This window comes from Aotus nancymaae, unplaced genomic scaffold (genome assembly GCF_030222135.1).
Source record: "Aotus nancymaae isolate 86718 unplaced genomic scaffold, 86718_ANA_hifiasm-v0.15.2.pri h1tg000036l, whole genome shotgun sequence".
NCBI lineage: Eukaryota > Metazoa > Chordata > Mammalia > Primates > Aotidae > Aotus > Aotus nancymaae.
Window position 1 is genome coordinate 10822786 of NW_026988450.1, and position 19275 is coordinate 10842060.

Here is a 19275-nt window from a genome sequence, read left to right on the forward strand (position 1 = left end):
CCATCCCCCCATCAACTACATTAGGTGTTTCTCCTAACAAGGAGGATAAGTTTTTTATGTGTTTGACATTTGCAAACTGCTACTGGTACAAGTAAAACTATAATAAAATATATAGACAGGATTTAAATAAAGCATTTAGCAAGATATATATTATTGGTTTCCCTTAAATAAAGAAAGCATGCTATTTTCAAATAACCATAGACTATTCAGAATCAGGCAGTAGCCCAAAATAAAATTTTAATTACATAAGAAAAAACAGATATTTTAGAGATCCCCAAATGGCCACAACATAGTACAAATAACAAGAACAACAATGACACCATTTAAAACCAACTTTAAAATATCCATTTAAAAAAATCTAATAACTAGGAAGTTTTAAGACTATTTCTTAGGTCAAAGAATAAGCCATGATTGAAATGTCAAGTATTTTGAAACTACCTGCAATGTGAAAAACGTAAAGAATACAACCTCTCTAGGCCTAAACACCTTTATTAATAAACAAAAATTATTTAAAATGAATGTTACATGAATCATTTATAAAATGATGCTCTTTGGCATGTTCAATGCTATGTTTTCCTGTTACTCTTGGATACAGAGAGAATAGTCCTCTGCTATTATCTCTTTCTGTTTTGATTAATTTTTTTTGAATAATACCAGAGCCTGGCCTGGAGTTTTCTGAAAGACAGGACTTCTGGACTGTTAAAATTGTTCTAAAATCTATACACAGAATAGAGGTTGGCAAACATAACCTCAGTTCAATTTCTTGTTTGTAGCAGACAGTCATCCAGAATCTCCTGAACCTCAGTGGATTATTTGATTCTGATGTTAAGATACTTCAGTTATTTTTGAGAGACAGAGAGTAAGAGTAAAATCCTCCACTATAGGAACATTACAAATAATTAAAACAAATCTACTGGCCTGCCTTCTTTGGAAGTCCTATCTCCAGTCATACACATTATGCTTTTTCTTTTGAAAATATGCATTCAATCATGTTTTCTTCTGCATTTATTGTTTCTAAATAGATTTCAAAAAGAGATGGAAGGGCCTCAATTCTTACTAGTTCCCTACATAGATGCCATTAAAAAGAGGAAAGGCATTGAGTTTTTTGGTGTAGACCCTAAGTCCTCCTGAATCAATGGCATAGAGTAGTTTGTTAGAAAACAGTTTTTTGACCTTCCGTATGTCCATACTTGTTTGATTACACTTAGGGAGTACACATTACCTAAAATGCTCTATCTTCATGTTTTGTTTTCTTTTGTTTTGTTTTTACATCAAGCTTTTGGCAATGTAACAAAAGCCATTTCCTGGGAATTTGGGAATGTTTGGAATTTGTAAGAATGTTTTATGTCATGTATTTATACTGTATTTTTACAATCTAAGCAAGCTAGAAAAAACAGTATCAAGAAAATAATGTGGAAGAGAAAATATATTTACTATTCACTCAGTGGAAGTAGACTATTATAAAGGTCTTCATTCTTGTCATCTCCATGTTGACTAGGCTGAGTAGGAGGAAGAGGAGGAGGGGTCTCACTGTCTCAGGGGTAATAGAGACACAATAACATCTGATTATAAGTGGATTTGCACAGTTTAAAGCCATGTTGTTCAACCGTCAACTATATCTATGACTGTTTATATTTGCTTCAAAATCTTTAAAATTGCCTATTTCAATAGCACGTATTTATTTTTTAAACAGATATTGTATAGACCAAATAATATCTCACAATTATAAATTCTATTTATTTTGGATTTTAAAATATTAAATAATATTTAATCTATCTACTTCTCTGGATCACTGACTGCAAACTCCATAGCCTACAGCTGTAAGATACTTTGAATGAGTAAAATTGCTCAGGGACTATTGGGTACTATAGCAAAACAGAACCCACATAGTCATTGTGAAATAGGAATAGTTGGTACTTAACTCATGACGTTACACAACAGTGAAGTCTAGTGTTGCAAGACCTTTGAAGCTGGAAGTCCAGAAATAAAATTAAAATCTGAAGCTTAAATGCCAGATATTATTTCAACTTTCAAAATATATTTTATATACCAAAGAAAAAACATTTGGACAAGATTTGGCTGTTGACTTAACAGATTACAACCACCATAGAGATAGTCATACCGAATACCTACCAAATTCATCATGAGACGATCTGAACATACAAACTTTATTATTTTAACTACATAGAAATAATCTCGCTGAGTTGCATTGTATTTTTACCATCAGATTATACAAAGAGTTGATGTTTGCAAAGTGTAAGCGTATTTAATAGATTGTCTACATCTTCCACCAAATTGTTAAGCTAGGTTCAATATCTGATGATTAGTCAGTGCAGTTCACTGTATTAATAGACTAAATAAGACTGCAACAGAAAAAGTTGATGAACATACCAACATAGAAAATACATCAGGCAAAATGAATTCATGATACAAATTCTCAGCAAGCTAAATATGGAAGAGGACATTCTGAGTCTGAAAAAAGATGCCTACAGAAAATCTGCAACTAACATTACATTTCCTGATGAAAGACCAAATTATTTCTCCCAAGAACCAGAAAAATATAATGAATGTGTTTTACCTCATGCACTCCATTTAACATCTTACTTGAAGTTTTGGCCAGTGTAATAAGGCAAGAAAAAGATTCTTATTTAATCATAATTGATAATTAACTTAAATGTGAAATGTATGTAAAACTGATAAAATACAGGAGAAAATCTTTGAAAACTTGAGATACATGAAAGTTCATACAAATAATACCAAGTTCACACAAGAAAGAAAAAAAGAGAGAGAGAAATTATACTTCATTAAAAGAATGTAAATACTTTTGCCAAAGACATTGTTAAGGGAATTGAAGGCCAACCCATTCACAGACTAGAAGAAATGATTTACAAAGAGTATACTTGGCAAAGGGCTTATATTCAGAATATATTTTAAATGTTCTTAAATCTCAACAATAAGAAAACAAGGAACTTATATAAAAAGTAGAAAAAGTCTGAACTAACACTTCATTGAAAAAGCTATTCAGATGGGAAATTAAGCACATGAATAAAAAATCAACCTTATTAACCGTTAGGGAAATGCAAATCAAAACCACAAACAGATAGCACTACAGACTTACTACAATGTGTAAGAAAAATAAAACTGGACAATGCCAAATGATATCAAGAATACAGAACAACAGAAATTCTCATTTCTTTCTTGTGGGAATGCAAAATGGTACAGCCACTCTCCAGAAAATAGTTTGGTAGTTTCTTATAAGGTTAAACATACACTTCCTATAGCACATAGCTATCCTACTCCTAGGTATTTACCCTAGATAATTTCAAATATATGTTTATACTAAATCTTTAATTGAATATTTGTAGCATCATCATTCATAACCATCAAAACATAGAAACAACCTTAATGCATTTCACTGTGCATATGGGTAAACAAAATTAGGTGTCAATACAATGAAATTTGACCAAGCAATGAAAAGGAATGAACTATTGATAGATGTAATGACGTCAATGAATATTAAATGCACTATGCTAACAGAAGGAGTCCAGTCTGGAAAATTGGTTTATTGCACAATTCCATTAACTGAAGATTCTAGAAATGGTGAAACAATAGGCACAAAAAACAGAAGTGTGGTTGACAGGATTAGGCATTCAGGAGAGTTTGACTCCAAAGGGAAAGCATGATGGACTTTAATGTGATGATGGGACCATTCTGATCATGGTTGGTTGTGGTGGTGGTTATGAAAATCTACTTATGTGCTAAAAATCATAGAACGACACACTAAAATCATGACATTTTTATTTCTATTGAATTATACTATTACTATATGTAATATATGTATACTGTAGTACATATATTAATGTGGTAGTATACCATATTAATACACTATAAATTTATACACAATCATATGTAAATTAAATCTAATTATCAAATAGCTCTCCACAATAAAGTAGTATTCTTAGCAGTTTTAAGAAAACCTAGACACTTTCTATGTATTACTAAAAATTTTAGTATTAGACCTAAATCCCAAATCAAATAATTCTAACCTTAGATGGAAAGTTATAAATGTGCAATAAATAGAAAAAAATTTAGTTTTAAAATCTTGGAAGTGACATATCTCAGGTAAAAATCAGAGAGATTAAAACAGACATATAGAGAGATTCTTGGAGTCAGTTTGTATGGTAGGACTATTCTAAAGGTATAGCCATTGCTTCTCTGATATGACAAGAGACTTTTACAGATCTACTCTTGACACCATTAGAAAGAATGACATTTTGTTTGTTTTTTTCCTACTTTTAGTACCTATGAATTCTAATGGTAGATCTGTCAAACATGATGTGATAGATTTTTATCCAGCACACCTTTACAAAGTATGTCATTTTTCCACATATGTGATCTCAGACCGGGCATCTCTTTGATTTACAGTAGTGAGTTTCATGGCAGGCTGAATTAAAGCAACTGTACTCACAATTTGTTCAGATTGGAAATGTGTCAAGAGAGTCTTTGGTAGTTTACTGACAATTTGCCAAATTTGCTCCAAGCTGACAAGTAATGGCTTAGCTTTCTTGAATGGCTCTCTTACAGTTGTGCATAATGTAATAGGGTTACACTCACAGACACACACACACTTTGATTTGGGTAATAAAACTTATTTATGCAGTTAAACATTCAAAGTTTGCTTTGTGTAAATCAGTGGTTACCAATGTATGCTTTATGGACTGTTGGTCATGGGGAGGACGTCACAAACTTGCCACAAGAGTTGTAGCAGTATGGATACACACCAACCAGAATAAGGAGTGCTGCAGGCTGTGGGGATACCACATGCAAGAATGAAAACCACTAAAGCCTCAGTTTGCTTTTGCTAGTTGAGAATTTGGGCTTTATGTTTTATGTAAAATATCCACTTTTTTTTTTTTTTTTTTTTTTTGAGATAGAGTCTCACTCTGTCACCCAGGCTGGAGTGCAGTGGCAAGATCTCGGCTCCCTGCAACCTCTGCCTCCCAGGTTGAAGAGATTCTCCTGCCTCAGCCTCCTGAGTAGCTGGGACTACAGGTGCTCACCATCACGCCAGGCTAATTTTTGTAATTTTTAGTAGAGACAGTGTTTCACCATGTTGGCCAGGCTGGTCTCAAACTCCTGACCTTGAAAATATCCACATTTTAATTGCTGGAAATGTATACTAATGTATGGGTCGATACTTTATTGACTCAACAAAGCACAGCAGTCAGCTAGACCTGCCCCGTTGACCATGATGTTTAACAGTGTGCAAGGCCTATGAGAGGATTAATCTACGTATTCTGAGAGAGGGAAATGATAGAGATGCCATGAATTTTGAAAGATGAAGGAAAGAAAAGTGAGTACTTCAAGTTTCATAGGTGGAAGAAGACTAGCTCCCTCTCAAATACAAAGACCTAAAAATAAAATGCCTTGCATGGGAATAGCTGCACTGGCACACAGAAGCATGTCATCTACAAGCTTCTGCTCTGAGTGTTTCGTGGCACTGAACATCACTGCTGGCTGTGAACACTAGAATAGTGCCTGATGGGGGGCTAAGGGTGGCAATGTTAAAAGTTGGACAGGCCAGGTGTGGTGGCTCACGCCTATAATCCCAGCACTTTGGGAGGCCGAAACGTGTGGATCACGAGGTCAAGAGATTGAGACCATCCTGGTCAACATGGATTGCACTCCAGCTTGGGTAACAAAGAGCGAAACTCTGTCTCAAAAAAAAAAAAAAACCAAAACAAAGTTGGACAAAGGAGTCCATTGTGGGCAGTAAAACATATTCCTTTTTCATTTCTCTGGGTCTTGTATAATGCAATGTAAGAAGAGTAGTTCCAATAATGATGATATTGAAGTTCTCACATAGTTCAGCAAGTGTAAGGGCTCAGCCAGATCAAATTAAATCAGAATATTTTAAAAGAAATACAGCATGTCTTTCACATGAAGTGCTGTTACAGTAAAGAGAAAGTTTAGAGGATATATAATGTTAAAAATATGAGCTCAAGTTAAGAGAAGAAGGAGTCTGAATCATAATTCTAAGAAGACTTAAAGCCCAAGAGGCTTATTTCCAACTTCCCTCAGACTAGAAATCTCTTGATCACATGTCACTGGTCTTTGACCACTGGAACCAAGTAAGTCATTTTCTCTTTACAATGTTTTACCTAGTGTAGTGTTTGCAAGCATAAGGGTTAGAGTTAGACAGCCTAGACTTGAATCTTGTCTTGCCACTCTGTTACTTGTGAATTTAAACAGATTACTTAACTTCTGCCAAATGAAGAACCACTCCCATGACCCCCAGTGCCAGGCAACAGCCAATGTACTTCACATTATACTATATTTGCTTTATAAAAATTTTGTTTTCTAAATGGAATCATACAGAATGTAGTCTTTTGTTTTTGATTACCACTCAATGTTTTCTGGTATGCATTACATTATCCCACAGGCCTCTGAATTTATGTGAAATTTTTCTGAATTATGTGAATACCCTTTGGCAATTATTATGTCCTTTTGGGAATTTATATTTGCTGATTCATTGTTATCATGCTTGCCTTTAACTCTTCAAATACAATTTTGCTTTACTTCCTTGAGCATATTTATAATAGTTGCTTTCAATTACTTTTCTGATACATCGAGACTCTAGGAACAATCAAAATTTAATTGCTTTTATTATACCTCCAGGACAGGTTACACTTTTTTGCTTTTTGTGAATGCCTTGTAATTTTTGGTTAAAAACTGGGCATTTAAGGTGATATATTTTAACTTCTCTGAATTCTCATCCCCCTCTGCTCCAAAATTTGTTGTTGCTGTTTTTTTGTTTGTTCAACTGTTTAGTAATTCTTCTGGTCTAAATATATGAAATTGTTTAACAACAGACAATGTTATAAAATTGGCTTTAAACATTTGTATAATATATAAAGAAATTATAATTCTAAAGGAATTTTAAGGGGGAAACAGCCTTTTGCTTTTATACTTGATATTTATCACTTTGCTGTTCTCTGTCCTTTTCTGCAGAACTGGAATAATTTCTCATCATAATAAAGAACATATTTATTATTTCCTGTAGGACAGTCAACTAGTGACAAATTCTTCGTTTTCTTTTGTTAGGGTCCCAAGAAGCCTGACTGAGAGGAGGAGCAAGTTAAAGAATCATAACACTTAATGAAATTGAACTTCAGGAAGAGCTAGAGCAAGAACAGAGTTACAAATAAACAAGGGAATAACACTTAAGGAAATCTAAAACAGCACTTAAAAGGCTTCTCACAGTTGAACACTATGGGTTTTGAATTAAAAATTCTAGTATGCAAATTCAAATAAAGGTTGGCCTCTGATAAATTAATGGCCTCAAAAATCAAGTACAGGAAATATCTCAAAGTACAGAGCAAAATGACACAGAGAAATCATTTAGAAAAAGATTAAAAACTTAGAGATGGATCTAGGAGATCTAACATAAGAAAAAATGTGCTCCAGAAGGAAAAAAATAGATATAACAGGGACAATCAAAAAACTATACCTACATATGAAAAAATTCGTTCAGTAAATAAGGAATTTGTTTCTAAAGATTAAGGAATACTATATTTTATACCAAAATAGTAACAAAAGCCATCTTCCAAGAAGTATTTTGGTAAACACACACACACACACATGCACATACACACATGCACACACACACACACACACACACACACACACAAATAAGGTTAAGGTTCTGGCAGAACAAATTATCCCCTGTTCCCCAATAGCAAACTGCCTTTGAGATATTTGTTGGTAACTATGAAAGTTGGAAGTCAGTGGAATATCATCAACAGACTAGTGAAATAAAAACAGTGTAATTGCAGAATCCTGTGCTCAAACAAGATATTATTCACTTGACAGACTGTTTTTTATTTGAGATCAAGAATATACAAGAACTTAGCATATTACCCAAGTGGCCACCAAAGAAAAAATATTTGAAAAAGGTTCTAACAGCATATGAGGCTATAAATCAGGGACCTTGGGAAGAAAGCAGATCTTGGGAAGAGAACATGGTGGTGAGCAATCACTATGCATGCATTTAATGATAAGTATAGACCATCTGGAAATATATGAATCTAAGAAAAACTATTGAAACAGAAGAGACATACATCAAAGTTAATTCTATTAAATTCAGATTTATCCCAGCAAATCATAGAAATGGAGATGGAGAAGAAAACAGAAAAAGTTTTCTGACTTTCTCACTGAAGGGAAGGAGAAAGTAGGAAAGAAGAATGCAAATTACAAGATACATAATATTCTATGTTATAAAAAAGATAGGAAAGAATATAAAAATCATTAGAAAAAATATACTGGGTGATAGTTATTTAAAAATAATTTTAAAAGAGACTAATGGATCTGTTAAGTTTTCATGGGTGAAAATGAAGTAAAGAACAAATTATCAGAGGAGTAAAAATAAGGGAAAAGGTAAAACAATCTAAAATTTAAAATCAACATAGAGTAGATGGAAAGAGTAGAAATAATACTTTTTATTTTTACATTTTGATATGTAGTTAAGCTATCACCACAATCAATAAAGATAAACATTTAATAGTAAAAAGAAATGGCTAAAGGATACAAAGTTTCAGTTATTCAAGATAAATAAGTTCTAGAGATCTACTATACAGCAGAGTGCCTATAGCTAATGATATTACATTGTTTACTTAAAATTTGCTATGTGGGTAAATCTTATGTTAAGTGCTCTTACCACATATACACAAAAACAACACATAATAAAGAATGTAAATTAATTCAACCATTGTAGAAGACAATGTAGAAGATTTCTCAGTGATCTAGAACTAGAAATACCATTTTACCCAGCAATCCCATTACTGGGTATATACCCAAAGGATTATAAATCATTCTACTATAAAGACACATGCACCTCTATGATTACTGTGACACTGTTCACAATAACAAAGACTTGGAATCAACCCAAATATTCATCAATGATAGACTGGATAAAGAAAATGTGGCACATATACACCATGGAATACTATGCAGCCATAAAAAACAATGAGTTCATATCCTTTGCCGGGACATGGATGAAGCTGGAAACCATCATTCTCAGCAAACTAACACAAGAACAGAAGACCAAACACCACATGTTCTCACTTATTAGTGGAAGTTTAACAATGAGAACACATGAACACAGAGAGGGGAACATCACACACTGGGGCCTGTTATGGGGTGGGGATCTACAGGAGCAATAACAGGGGTTGGAGGGGATAGGGGAGGGATAGCAGGGGGTGGGGTATTGGGGACAGATAACATTAGGAGAAATACCTAATGATGTAGATCACGGGTTGATGGATGCAGCAAACTACCATACAACGTGTATACCTATGTAACAAACCTGCACGTTCTGCACTTATACCGCAGAACATAAAGTGTATATTAAAAAAAGCAAACCTAGTCCATGATAAATTACAAAAAAGGTAAGTATGTAGATAAAAATAAATGGCTTTAAATTCTTAAAAAGAAACCTACCTCATTATCATCATAATAAAGGGGATGGGAGAGAATTTTTAGAAAGTGATGCATATGATTATGGCCTTGATGGTGATGATGGTTTTAACAGATTTATACTACCTTCAAAATCCTTAAAAACACATCCCATTAATATGTAAAGCTTTTAAAATGTCTATCATGCCTCAATAAAGTGATTTAAGAACAAAATATGAAGTTGACTACAATGAAACCTAACAAATTTATTGTTTAAATGCACTTTCTATGTCATAATATAAATTTTAAACATAACGAAAGTAATTGAAATATACTAAATATTTTGAAATTAAAAATATTTACCTAGATTAAACAAGAGTAAATAAAAAGTACTCATTATTTAGAAACCAATGGATAGAATACTTTGTTAAAAAAAAAACTCATAGAATACAATTAAAGTGGTGTATCAGGGAATAGTATAATTTTAAGTGTATGTATCATACAGGAAAGAGAAGAAAATAGTATAAAATAGATATCTTTGTAATCTCGATAAAGGAACAATAGAGAGCAAACATAGACTATAAATGAGAAAGGAGATAGGGAGCCACTAGAGATGACTATAGACATTACATTGGCAGAACTTTGAGACCTGAAGAAATTACATGCTTGCCTGACAACATACTGTCAACATATCATAACTGATTAAGTGGAGAATTTGTGGACATTAGAGAGATATAGTTAACATGAAAAAGCCCACTATGCAAATGGTTCCGGAGATGAGTTTTATCTAATCTTTTAAGAACAAATGACTCTAAGATTATTCATATCAATAAAGTACAAAGTTCCATATTTGATTTATTCAGCCATCATTACAAACAAACCTGAAAAGGAAAAACAAATATGACATTATAGATCAATCTTTTTATTACTAAGGTTGTAAAAATTCAAAGTAAAACTTAGCAAATGGAGTCTTACAATGTATTATAAGAATAATACACTATGAGCAAGCAGTTTCTCTTAAAGAATGGAAGGGTAGTTCAATATCAGGAAATCCATCAATATAATCAACTGAATTAATAAGTTAAAAGAGAAAAAGCATATCCTATATCAAAATGCAGTTATTAAATACTATAGCTGTGGCTAATAAAAAATTATTAAAAAAAATAAAAGAACAACTTAAATATAATAAAAACTATCAAAAACTGAAGGCAAATATCTAAAATGGTGATGCTACAATCATTTTAATGAAAATTAGAAACTATTAAGAATTTCTACTATGATATTGCTATCATTGTCTTTGAGGCTTTAGAGAATGCAATATATCAAAAAATATATGATATAAATATTTAAAAAGAAGAAATACTTTTATTTCTTATTCCTGACATTATTACATACCTAGAAAGTCCAACAATCTTGAAAAAAAAAGTGGAATTCTTAAGACAAGTTCACAATGTGAAAAAATACGAGATACATATCCTCAATAGTTTTTATATACTCTAGCATAAAGTTCTAAAAGTGAAAATGGAAAGGGTATTCTATTTATAATAGAGACCAAAAACCTTCTAAAATATTTTTAAAAATTAAGAATGTTGTTATATCAGATAATTAAAATTTAATTTATTAATCAACAAACTTGATAAATAATTAAAATATTGAATAATTAAATTATCCTTATAAAGATTAAGATACTAAATGTTATATTTCCACAATTATATATAAGTTCAATGAAGTTCCAACGAGCATTTACAGTGACCCATTTGAAAAAGGCATAAAATGATGACAGTTCACAGTGGATAATAAATATCTTAGAAGAGATAATAAAGTTATGAAGATAAAAAAATTGAGCTCGGACTTGCTCACCAGGTACTGGAAAGTACTATAATCAGTGTGATACAGTAGTCACCGTTTATCCACAGTTTCAGTTTCCATGGTTTGTTGCCTGCCATCAACCCTGTGCGGAAAATAATAAACGGACATTCCAGAAATAAGCAATGCATAAGTTTTAACTTGTCTGCAGTTCTGAATGGTGTGATGAAATCTTGGGCTGTCAGGTTCCGTCCCTCTCAGGACATGAATCTTCCCTTTGTCCAGCAGATCCACGCTGTAACAGCTTTCCATCTGTGAGCCACTTAGCCACCCTCTCTGTGATCACATTGACTTTCCAATATGGCCGTGCTTCTGTTCAAGGAACACTTATTTTACTTAATAAAAGCCCCAAAGTACAAGAGTAGTGTTGCTGGCAATTGAGCTATGCCAAAGAGAAACAGTAAAGTGCTTCCTTCAAGTAAAAAGGCGAAAGTTCTCCAGTTAATAAGACAAGAAAAAAAAATTGTGTACTAAGATTGCTAAGATCTAAGGTAAGAATGAAACTATCTGTGAAATCATGAAGAAGGAAAAAGAAATTTGTGCTAGTTTTGCTGCTGCACCTCGAAATGCAAAAGTTACAGCCACAACGCATGTCAAGTAGTCAAGTTGGAAAAAGCACTAAACTTGTGGGTGGAAGACCTGAACAGAAACGTGTATGAATTGATGGAAATCAGGTTTGATACTATCCATGGTTTCAGGCATCTACTGGGGGTGGGGGGGGGTGGGGTTGTTGGAACCTATTCCCTGTGAATAAGGGGAGAACTACTGTATTAGTACAGCCATAGATAAATATATCAGGCAAATAAATAATTCAGAATTAGATCCTTGACATAAAAAACATATATATGAAAAGAATGTGGAAGTAGGAAAAGGACAAATTGCCATGACTTGTTTATTAAACAGTAAGTGAAATTCCATCCTATATCAAACATGAACTAATTACAAAAAATTGAAATTACAAATACACAAAACACTTAACTGCACAAAATAATATAATAAAAAGGAATTTCCGTGCAGAAAATCTGAAGCCCTATATAAACAATCCAGGACTATCAGAGACTTCCTTAGGTAAGACTTCATACTCTGGAAGTTCTAAAAGGAAACAATTATCTGTATCTGTATACTAAATATATAAAAATAATAAAATTTTGCATCACAAAAATATAAGATAAAAAGTAGATATGGGCAAAATATTAATTTGCCATAGAAGGAGTTAATTTTAATAATACAATGACATCTTTACTAATTGTCAAGAAAAAGACACAAAATAGACCAATGGGCAAAGAACTTGAAATAGAAAAGGTCAACCAGCATCAGAACTGATGCTCAAAATTTGTCAGTGATCAATTGGATTAAAAAATGACAAAGGACTATGAGATCCACAACCAGTGTTGACGCTTTTCTTTTTCTTTGTCTGGTGTTTAAATTTATGGCAGCTTTCCTTACTCTTAAGTGGTCATTTTCCTGAAAACTAGCTTTGTCTTCATGAATAATGTTAGCACTGTTTGCAATTCTACATTCAGGGTTCTAAACTAGGAAGACAAATTCCCTGCCCCGACTCCTTCTGTTGAAACCTATGGATCAGCCACATATAATATCAGAGGATAGGCCGGGCACCGTGGCTCATGCCTGTAATCCCAGCACTTTGGGAGGCTGAGGCAGGCAGATTTCTTGAGGTCAGGAGTTCAAGATCAGCTTGGCCAACATGGTAAAACACCATCTCTACTAAAATTATAAAATTTAGCCGGGTGCGGTGGCATGCACCCTTAATCTCAGCTCCCCAGGCAGTTGAGGCTGGATAATTGCTTGAACCCGAGAGGCAGAGGTTGCAATGAGCTGAGATTGCACCACTGCACTCCAGCCTGGTGACAGAGCAAGACTCTGTCCTCCACCCCACAAAAAACCTAAATAAATAAATAAATAAGAGAGGATAGCTTAATATCATTGACCTTGAATTTAGTTTTGCAATTTTGAAGCTACAGATTTAAATGCTAAGGAGAAAATATAGATAATCATATCTGTTTGGAGAAAATATGTATTTTTAGATTAAGCTTCATTGTTTAGAGCCATACTATCTTCAGGATATATGACTCACATCTTTATGGCTAAACAAATAACCCTTCATTAAATCTAAACTGAGTAGTACCATGCAATCAAGGGCTGTGAAGAGTTTATTTTCTTGGCTCTTTTTGTTGTTCTTTTATAGTACATTTGTGTCCAGTTTTATTGTTCAAAACATCTTCAGGAGACATTATTTTAAACAAAATTGATTGTAACGTGATGATTTAAGTTATCTAGTCATTAGATCTATTTTTAAATTTTGTAAAGGAAACACTGTCTTAGCAAAATTAAATAGATAAAATTGTGGCAAAACACACAGCAATAATTTATTTTGCTAAACAAAAAGCGTAGAACTGCTCTCTAATTACTAGCCTTTGAGGCATTTACAGCTAAATTAAAATCATCATTAGCTGTTAAGTGTGTTTGCTTTGATTAGTTCCTGTTTTATGAGGTTTTAGGCAGAAGTAATTTTGTGGTATTATTAATGAATTTAATGTTAAGTGGTAAAAACTTTTGTTATCTGACAAGTACCAGCTCTGGAATTAACAGTTTAAATGTTGTCAAAAGTCACAGAGATCCTTTCTAACATATTTGCCAGGTATTGAAAGTGATTATATTTTTTAAAAAGTTGTGTTAAAAGCTAGTGCAATGGAAAAAAAGAAAATACCAGTCTATTCCCTTAACCATTCTATCTCAATGTTACAAAGTAGAAAAGCATGGACTTTTAATATAGTCCTGTTCAAAACCACGTTTCACCACTCTGATAATTTGGACCAGTAACTTAGCCATCCTACACTCAATATTCTTCATCTATAAAAATGGGAATATTAACATCTTTTCAGAAAAGTAGTTTTAAAGATTAAATAGTGAATGTTAAGTAGCATAGTGTCTGTGGTACATGCACTCTGTAAGAGTTAATCTCTTTTTCCTTTCCTTTCCACTTGATCTTGTGTGTCTAAAGATATTAGAAAACTAATTCCAAGCATCTATCCAAAGATAAACTGAGGGATTTAGCATATTCATGTTATTATTCCACATGAATTTTGGAAAGAGAAATAATCCGAGTGTATGTGAGCCTCCTGTTTTAAACAGATAGTGACAGGAAAAATAAAAGTGTATTTTCAACAATTTTGTATCAATGGGAAGATGGTTCTTTTAAAATATAATTTTATGATTTCTGAGAGCAGTTGAAAATATTTAAACTCTGTTTTATTTTTGACTAAAACCAGTAATTAAACTTAATTGCTCCATGGGTCCAGATGTTAAGAGCTACATAGAGTTAGTTAAAATAGAAAGAAACAGAATTGCTTTTAAATGGAGAGAGGAATTAAGAGTTGGCCAAGGCTGCATTATTGCATTTCTGGGGCTCCAACACCATCAAAGTGTTTCACCATACTCTACAAATGCAGTGTCTATGACTCCCTTAAATCATCCCTATATTAATCAAGGTTAATTCTCAGAATGTTGATATCATATTGGACATTTATAACTTATTCTAAACATATTTCCTGCAATTAAATTGCAACATTGCTATGATATTAGGGAAATATGGATTTTTGTGTACAGTAATGAGATGATATTTTGATGCTAGAAAATTCTTTCTCTTGGAGTCTTCTAACTTCTCTGCACACTGTGGCATGCTTAATTGTAAGACAGAAAAAAATCATACATATTTCCCAAAGTATGCATCAGTAAAAAGATAAGGAAAAAAATGCACATTTGTGTTATCATTATTTTGATCTACTTATTTGTGAAAGATCAGTATGATCAGAAAATGACCAGGTAAAGATTATGGGTAGGAACAAGTCCCAATATTTCATCATAAAAGATGACTTGCTGTTCATATTTAAATTATGCATCAGGATATGAAAGGTTTCTGCAAGTTCCAGAGGACCAGCGCTGGTTTGAAAACTGGCCAGGATAAAATTAATGACAGGTGGAAACCATTTTATAGCCCTATTGGCATTCACTCTGATATGATACCACTGCCTTTTGGATGAGAAATTTTAAGAAGCAGCTCTCCATCGTAAGCTCTGTACAGATTTTACATTAAGTTGTTTTTCATGAAGTTCTTTTTAAAGTTTTTCCTTTATTTGGAAGAGAATAATAAACTATTTGGGGGCATACAGATTGGTGTCAGCGTGAAAACATGGTGATTGTGTAAAAATGTTTCATTAAAAGGACGTAGTCAGTGGGGTTAAGACATGCTGACTACAAACTGCTGGACAGAGTTTGCTCTGGTATAACTCAAGAGTCAAAGTTGAGAAATCTCAAGTTATTAAATAATTGAGCCACAAAAGCAATTTTAATGAAAAAACATGAGAGTTGGACTAGAGACCAGTAAATCTGCAATAACAAAGTTATTTATCCTCCAAGAATGTTTAATAATAATGGTTTTAAAAAGTTGTAAGTCTATAGCTATAAAACCTAAATATCACTGAGATAATCTACCATTTGATTAGCAAATCCAGCATTTGCTAAATTGCAATCAATCACCAGAACACAAGGATTAGCCCCATAATTCTTATACAAATTCATTATATGTTTATCACCCATTTTCATGATGGAGCATAACATTGAAATAAGATAGCACAAAGGCACCAAATCAAAATAAATTGCATAGTGATTCACAACAGACTGTCATAAGCAAAAGATAGCAACATCAACTGAGATCTAGCACCTCAGAAAAAGCACTGTTTTGTTTCTCTGCTATGTAACACAGAGGAGGTACCAGGCAGCCTTAATTATCCACCAAGATCACGTCCTGCCCCTCAGCAGTCTATATGATGCAAACTGTTTTCACTAACAAATGCTCAATTCACACTTACACACAAATACCCCATTCGCAGTTTTAAAATTTCTTAGAAGAAATGACTTTATTGACTAGTCTCCATTAATATTCATGTGTATGAGTTGCTAGCATCAGGAAAATAAAATCTAGTTATGTTAGAGCATTTCCTGTAATTTCCTTGTGAAATTTCTTTCTCTTTGAAAAGATTTAATTTTGTTAGTCTACGGACAAACAGATTTGGCCCTCACTGATGTACTCTAAACTATTCTGTATAAAATAGTGATGCAGAATTTTTGCTCCTTAGTTTAGCTGAAACTGGGTTCTTGTCACACAACCAGGAAAGATTAGGCACACAGACACATTGAAAGGTGAGGAGTGAGGAATTTATTAAAAGAAAGCTCTGGGTGAAAAAAGAAGAGGTCCTGGTGGCTCTGACTTCACAGATCGAGTACCAGGCCACCACACACAGGAGCTGAAGAAGCCAGGCTCCAACCCCCTGCACAAGGTACAGCTCTGCCATAGCTCCTGTTCCCCCAGTGTGCATGTGGGCATTATTCAGAAAGAATCAATCAGGAAAGGGTGGGCAAACAGGGGCAGTTCTCCCTCTGGGTTGCCAGTTTCCAGGTAGCAGCAGTCCTGTCTTTCAGCCTTCAGGCTGTTTCAGGCTTGAAGGTGAGGTTTCCAAGGGGAACCTTGGCTGTCTCCTGTCTCTATCAGTAGTATCACAAATCGTGCACTTTTTTTTCGTTCAAACTTCAGGAAGTAGATATGGTTATCTCTACGTTATAATTAGGCATGTCAGAGTTTTCAGAGAGGTTAGAAGACTCCAAGAGAAAGAATTCTGCAGCACCAAAATTTCACCTCATTATTATACACAAAAATATGTTTTCCCCGTATCATAGCTATGGTTGAGATTTAATTTTTCATCCTGGAAATATTTTTTGAGTAAATTATAAACGTTCAGTATGATATCAACATTCTGAGGGTTAATCTTGATGAACATAGGGATGATGTATGAGAGTCACAAACACTACATTTGTAGAGTATGACAAGCCACTTTGATGGTGTTGGAGCCACAACTTAGCAATGATGTAACCTTGGTTGCCTCCTGATTCCCTTTTTGTTTCTTCTTTCCATTTCAACTATCTCCATATACCTCTCAACATCTAGACCTATGGAGCAATTCTAAAGTTTTAATAGAAAACTATGGAAAATTTAACAGTGATATTACACTTGATAATTGTAATTATGATTGTGAGTCTCTGACAAATCTCGAGGAGCATTTTGTTAACCAAAGGGAAGGAATCCCTGAATTTTTTCAACTATAATGCTTAATTGTTAGCTCATGTAAAGTTTTCATTTGGTAACTCTTCGTGATAATACTACACTCTCAGTATAAAGAAAATTTACTTATTTCCTAGCTGATTTAGTTCTTCCCTTCAAGTTACCATGGAAAACAATAACAACCAAAAAGCTTTCCTTAATCATGAAACTGGCTAAATAAGGTCTATTTTGTTAACCGTTCTAAATTGTCATTCATATGAGTAAAGAACAAACAGGACTGAGATGTTATATTCTGGTGATAATGTATTTCCTAGACATAAAACAGAAACTGAAACAATATTATAAAAATTAATCACAACAAGTAGTTCTGTATTTTTATGATTATCATCTTGTACCTCTGAATAAGTTCGGTACTCTCATTTTTGCCTCAGAGCCTTTCAACTCCAGAAGGAAATTGTGTCCTCAAAACTAATGTGTAATATAAGGAAGTCTCATAGCAGTATGTTATAGACAGAATTAGCCATGTAGACAACATATGCTAGTGACTATGCGGGAAAATTTAGAAACAATAATTTTAGATCACTTGGAAGTACATAAAATGTAAAACCGTAATGTATCCTATAATTAAATTGTATTTGTTAATTAGGAAACTTAGTCATGGTCAAATGACCATGTTTTTGTTTAATACGCGTAAGAATCAAGATTCAGTGAGTAGTTTTTAAAATCAGAATTGTTTTAGCTCTTATAGTTTCCTTAGTTATATTTTCTACTGACACAAATTATCATGACAAAACACTGTTGATCTTTAAAACAGTTTGCATAGATTGAGTTATGTCTTATTTATTTGTAAGATTCCATATTTCTTAAAAAATTGCAAGGCTTATATAAGAGTAATAGGCAAACTTCATTTTCCATGCATTATCTTATTTTCCCAAGAATTCTATGGGGTTGGCACTCCTATTACTGACCTCATTTTAAAGATGAGGTATCTGTGACTCAAAGAGGTTAGTTAAGTCGGTAGTCAGTTTTATCAACAAGTTGTAGAGCTGGGATTTAAATCATACTGTATTTTGTATATACAACCCTTATCAATTAAAATTCATATGCCTCCCCTTTATTTCCCTTGACTTTATTGTATTAGATTTTTTAATAGAGAAAAATAGAATAATAATATAACAACTGCCTATTTCATCCCCAACTCTGGTTTCACATATACTGACATTTTATCCTGTTTTTGTTGCTGCCATTGTTTTGTTGTTTGCCTTTTGGAAGTAAAACATAATAAATGAAGCTAAGTAAAGCAGCAACAGGAAATGGTGTGAAGCTGCTCATCTCTTGCCTTTCTGTTCCCACAGCTACAATCCTCTGCTAGTTTCTTAGGCCCTTTCTTCTGGACTACATCAACAAACTCATGTGCACTCTGCCTTGCTCCAGTCTGTCTTTGATCAAGTCTATTGCTTATACAACTGGTATGATAATATTCTCCAAACATCGCATTCCTCCTGTCAGCCTCCTTTTCAAATAATATACAGAGCCTCATTGTTATCTGTGTTATCAAGCATTTAGCACTAAAAACTCATGTCACAGGAGTTCTTTTTTTTTTTTTTTTAACACTTCTCCTCTATAGACGTTTCATTTTTACATGGTATAGTGTCCCCTTATACATTACATCCTGTGGCTTCGTCTGATTTGTGGTTGTGGTTTTGACCAAATCATCTTCTTGGTTTTCTTGCCAACTTTATTAAAAATAAGCCTCTTTCAGAAGGCATTATCTCCTTCACTCCATTGTTTCTTTTCTAAGTATGGCTTTAGTATTCATG